The following is a 6,000-nucleotide window of genomic DNA, read 5'->3' on the forward strand; positions in this document are numbered from 1 at the left end:
CTGTAAGAAAATAAATTTATTTTGTGCGGGTCGTGTGGCTCGGTTGGGCATCGTCCTGTGCACCTAAAAGTTACCAGTTTGATTCCTGGTCAGGGCACGTGCCCGGGTGGCGGGCTCGATCCCTGGTGTGCAGGAAGCAGCTGATCAGTGTCACCTCTCACATTGACATTTCTCTCTCCCTTCTTCTCGCTCTAAAAATCAATTTTAAAATCTTAAAAAAAAAGAAAAGAAATTTTTGTTGTATAAACCCTGTCTATGGTATTTTGCTGTGACAGCCTGAGCAGACTAAGACAACACCCAGGACACCCTTTACCCTAACGGAAGGTCCTTCCTAGCAATTACTGTTTATTCTCTTTCCTCCCACTACATGGCAGTATTTGCAATTTGCCACCCACCCACCGCTACTGTCAAGCCAATAAGTTAACCTGTTACTGCTTCATGGATGCTGGCAGAAGACCTGAAATTCCAGGAGAAGAAACAGAGAAATTTGTTACAGCACAGCAAGTAGCAAGAGCATCATGTTTGCATCAGCTCTTCTTGGCCCTTCAGTCCCACAGGGACCATGTGGAGGAGCCCTGAGGGTGCTGTGCACACACAGTGGGTTTGTATTGCATCTGAGGAACACAGGCATGGGGAATCCACCTCTTTTCTAGAAGGCAATAGCATGCTCTTTGTCCTGGAGAGAGAGAATACATCATTATCAAGGTTGGTTGCTGCACACACACCCCTGACCAGGAACCAAATAGTCCATGCAACAAACAGAACAGAAAGAATCTCATGGATACAGAGAACACATTGATGGTTTCCAGCTGGGAGGTGGGTCGGGAGCCTGGGTGACAAAGGTGAAGGGGTTAAGAAATACAAATGGGCAGTTATAAAAATAGTCATGGGGAATAGTACAGCCCAGGGAATATAGTCAGTAATATTGTGGTAGCTGTGTATGGTATCAGATGGGTCCTAGACTTGCTGGGGTGATCTCTTTGTAAGTTACATAAATACCTAATCACTATGTTGTACACCTGAAACGAATACAATAATGTATGTCAACTGTAACGGAAAAATAAATTGTAAGAGAAAAAAAATAATCCGGACAGAGTGGTCAGGGCCTTGTATTCTTGGCATGCCCAGTAAAAATGAGCAGTGGTGCACAGGGCCTGTGGCAGTTCGCCTCCCCCAACAACAGGCCCCACACATTCCTGGCTGAGCGTGAATATTCAGATGAGTATGCCACTCCACCCGCCACTCTGATTAATCTGATCAGCAGAGGCTGGGACCAAATCTGCTCAATCTGCCTCAGAGAGAATTTAATTAAGGCTACTATCAATAGAACGTCAAGCAGCAAAAGGAGGCTCACCTGAAGTGCTGGCTTCAACCATGCCACCCAGGATCCCACACTCAGTCACCTGTGAATAAGTCTTATCTTATTTCAGGCAGCCAGGATATAGTCTGAAGTCAGGTTATTATCTATTAAAATTCTCACAAGTGAGTTTTAGACTAGTCTGCTGATCTTTGATGTCATTGCTAATAATTATAGGAGAAAACAGATAAGCCAAAAAGCAACCCTCAACTCTAATAAGGAGACATGCCATGACCCACATATAAAAATATACTCTAAAGCAGTGATGGCGAACCTATGACACGCCTGTCAGAGGTGACACGCAAACTCATTTTTTTTTTGGTTGATTTTTCTTTGTTAAATGGCATTTAAATATATAAAATAAATATCAAAAATATAAACCTTTGTTTTACTATGGTTGCAAATATCAAAAAAATTCCTATATGTGACACGGCACCAGAGTTAAGTTAGGGTTTTTCAAAATGCTGACACGCCGAGCTCAGAAGGTTCGCCATCACTGCACTAAAGGGTCACATGCAAACATACACTCGTCACTCCAAGTCAAGATTTGGTTTTAAGCCCGGCTCAGTGGTTGAGCGTCGCCCAATGAACCAGAAGGTCATGGTTTGATTCCTCGTCAGGGCACATGCCCGGGTTTCGGGCTCAATCCCCAGTACGGGGTGTGCAAGAGGCAGCTGATCAATGATTCTCTCTCATCACTGATGTTTCTATCTCTCCCTCTGCCTTCCTCTCTGATATCAATAAAAATATATTTTAAAAAAAGATTTGGTTTTAAATCTGATTTGCATCATCATGACACTGGTTTGGTTAAGTCACATGGGCAGTGTTACCAAATAGTTGCAGCCTCAGCTGCCATATAGGAACCAAAGCCAATTGGGTGACAGGAAAAGTACATGCATTTGTACCAGTCAGATTGAAACAAGGTTGTGCTGGATGGTGTGTTTTTACAGTATGGGGTTGGGGGAGGTTCCATATTCAGGAGCTGCCATTGATGGCAAAGGGCACAAATAGTTTAGTAATAGCCAGGCCCACATGAGTTCCTCCGTTTCTATAGCCTAAGGACAGGCTGACAAGCCCAGAGGGGTCAGGCTGCCAGCTGAAGCTTGACTCAGATGAACTTGGTGATGCTTTTGTTGGCTGCAGTGTTGAAACTAGGAGACAAAAGAGCACATTAACTGTCCCCTCTCCCTGCACCTGCTGGCATCACCAGCCTCCATAGCCACGAAATCAGTGTGTCCCTTCCCAGTAGCTAAGATTTCATCTTTTTTTCCTACTCGTGCCCTGATCTTTCATCTGAAGGGACCAGGTACGAGGGAGACAAAATTGACAAAACTCACAGAGACCCATTATATCTCCCACCTTGGCCTCCCTGGGCCAGTGTAGGGGGATTTGGCAAGCAGTGTACTCAGCCAAGTCATCATCACTTTTATGAATCATCTAAATCCATCAGGAGAATCCAGGTGGTAAGTCAGAATTACATTTGAACCCCCAGGCCTCCTTTTGCCAGGCTGACACCTGGAAGGTGTACCAACTGGGCTGGCCTATGGTTATTATTGTTGGAAGGGCACCATGCCCAGAGGTAATCAAAAATCTAAAATCTTCAAAATAGGTCTATATAACCTTCCACCCCTTTGTCTTGCTAATTACTCAGGAAATGGTTGAGAGGAGATGATTCTTGTCTGGGGATAGCTGTGTTCAGGGACCACACTGCCTCACACAGGTATGCGGGTCAAAGGAGTTACGGGAGGTAGCCAGAAGCTTTTTGAGATTACTTGTGAAGAAGCCATTCCAGAGCTCAATAACATGAGGTATCTGGTCTGCAGATGGTAGGGAGCATGGCATGGCCATCGAATACCTTGACTTATTGTTGGGTGGCTTTTGCAACAAAGGTCACGTCATTGTCGGACTGTAAAACCAAAAACTAGATGTGGCTTAGTTACAAGGGCCACAACGGTATGGCCAGAGTCTCCTGATTGGACTAGAACAGCAACACTATAACCTGAAAATGTGCTCTCTGCAGTGAGGCAACCACGACGGTCTAGAGAGGGGGTCAAAGGTCTGAGGTAGGTACTCAATGCTCCAGGAGCTGGTAGTAGCGACACCTGTGCAATGTGACCTCTTTACTCTAAGACTTTCGGGAGGTGTCACAAGTCTGGGATGCAGCAGTGGTTCTGCATCGAAAACAGTTCTTGACTTTGTGCCCAGTCCATGATGGCCGACATGGTGCCAGGACTGGTGCAGTGATCCAGGCAGTGGTGGCAGTTGTGTAGGCAGTGCAGGTGGGATCGGCAGCTTCATTCCAGTTGGTCTTATTCGATACCCTTGCCACAAGCATCTCCATGAGTGACCCAGGTTGTCTGATTGGCAGCTGAATTTGTTTCCACAGTTTGCAGCTCCACAGAAGAATGTCTTTAATTGATAATCTTTCAGACACAACAGCTAGCCATTGGCAACGGCACAAAAGGCATGAAAAATGTAACCAAGCTTCATCAGGGAAGGTGTGGGCCAGGACTATTAGCACTGCCTTGAGTTCTGCTCATTGAGCACAATGAGCATGTCTGCTTTTTATTTATTTTCTGGAGGCTTGGTGCATGGATTCATGCACTGGTGGGGTCCCTCCGCCTGGCCTGCACCCTCTCGCAATCCAGGAACCCTTGGGGGATGCCGGAGAGCCAGTTTTGGCCCAATCCCCATACGCCAGGCTGAGGGACCCCACTGTGCACTGGGCCAGTTTCAGCCCGATCCCTGCAGGCCAGGCCAAGGGAACCCACTGGTGCACAAATCCATGCACCAGGCCTCTAGTATGCATATAAGATCTTTGGTTAATCTCTTCCTGCCCTCTACCCTCTGAGATTCATCAGTCTGTTCCATGTTTCCATGCCTGTGGTTTCCACTTCTTCACTGTCTGCCCCCCGGTGGTCAGTGCACATAATAGCTATTGGCCTATCAGATGGTCAGACGGTCGCTTAGGCTTTTATATAGAGAGATTATTTTTAAATATATATATATATATTTTTTTAAAATCCTCACCCAAGGATATTTTTCCATTGATTTTAGAGAGAGAGAGAGTGGAAGAGGGAAAGAGAGAGAAACATCGATGTGAGAGAAACACATCAATTGGTTGCCTCCTGCATGCACCCTGACCAGGCCAGGGAGGAGCCTGCAACCTAGGTACTTGCCCTTGACCAGAATCGAACCTGGGACTCTTTGGTCCACAGGCCGATGCTCTATCCACTGAGCCAAACCGGCTAGGGCTAAATATTTGTTTATTGATTTCAGAGAGGAAGGGAGAGGGAGAGATAGAAACATCAATGACGAGAGAGAATCATTGGTCGGCTGTCTTCTGCACGCCCGCCCCTCCCCCCCTCCGCCCCACCCCCACCCCCAACTGGGGATCGAGCCAGTAACTCAGGCATGGGAATTTAACTGTGACCTCCTGTTTCATGGGTAGATGCTCAACCACTGGGCACACACCTGTTTTTTAAATTCTTCGTAGCTGGTGCTGAGGTTGAATGTGGACACCATTTGGTGTCAGTACAGCCGAACCACCAGCGAACCAGGCAGGCACTTGGGGGGCCCTCTGTGAATTGAGGGTCCCATTGAGCTAGCAGCTTTGCTTCAGGTGATCAAGTGAGGAATGAAGTTTTCCCCAAAGGAATTGCCATTCTTGTAAAGCCCAGATAAGGTTAGGGCTAGGAAAGCTGTGCTCTTGAATACAGCATTTACACTTGACTAGTAAGACCTTTTGTGCTCTTCCCTTTATAACCACCAAATCCGAGTTGATTTGGATCATCCCCAAATGGGAGTCACGGAACCGCTATGGGTCTTTTCTTTTTAAGAAGGGATGTATTTGGTGACTATGTCCGGCAGGTGGCACTGTTGTGCTGGAAATGGCCTCAGTAATTTTTCCTGATTATGTTTCTCCTCTTGGAAGCCTATATGGTTTCTTCTGGACCATCCCAGAGGGTTCAAGAGTCACCTCTGAACACACAGCAGTCTCTGAATGGGCGAGTCCCCTCTGGAACCGACGGCGTTTACAGTACAAGCCTGGACGAACATTAATACCAGTTATCCTTTCAGCAGTGGCAGCCCCAATGACAGTGCGGTACATTGAACTGGCCCAAAGGACCCACACACAGGGACACTTTAATTTCCTTTTCCCAATGAAAACTTTGCTCAAAGCCCACCAGTTGAAATTGGGGGATTTTTTTTTTTTTTTACCTTATGGGAAAACAAACCAAGGAGTTTACTGTGTGCGGATCAGGAGCTATGGCAACAGCTTCAGAGCATGATGTTCCAGAGGGGAGCGCAGGAGTGTGGGAAGGCTAACCCATGGGGGTGGGGCAGCTGGGAGGCTTTTACTCTCTCTTGGCCTCTGGCTTCAGGACTGGTACAGCACTGCATTCTCCCCTGTGCCTCTAGCTTCAGTACAAGACCATTGCCACTCCGCCCCCCTCAACCCCCCAAGCCCAGGACTACTGTGTTTCTTGGAACTTCAGCCACCCCTGCCTGCCTGCATCCAACAACAGGACTGGGTAAGACGGTAACATGGGTGCTTGGGTCCTACAGAGTTGTAAACATTTGAGGCCGTCACCTCTATGGAAGTTCCCAGCATACCCCACTTTTTCTTCAATGCTGCTGAG

This window comes from Myotis nattereri (genome assembly GCF_964212035.1).
Source record: "Myotis nattereri genome assembly, chromosome: 8".
NCBI classification, from domain to species: domain Eukaryota; kingdom Metazoa; phylum Chordata; class Mammalia; order Chiroptera; family Vespertilionidae; genus Myotis; species Myotis nattereri.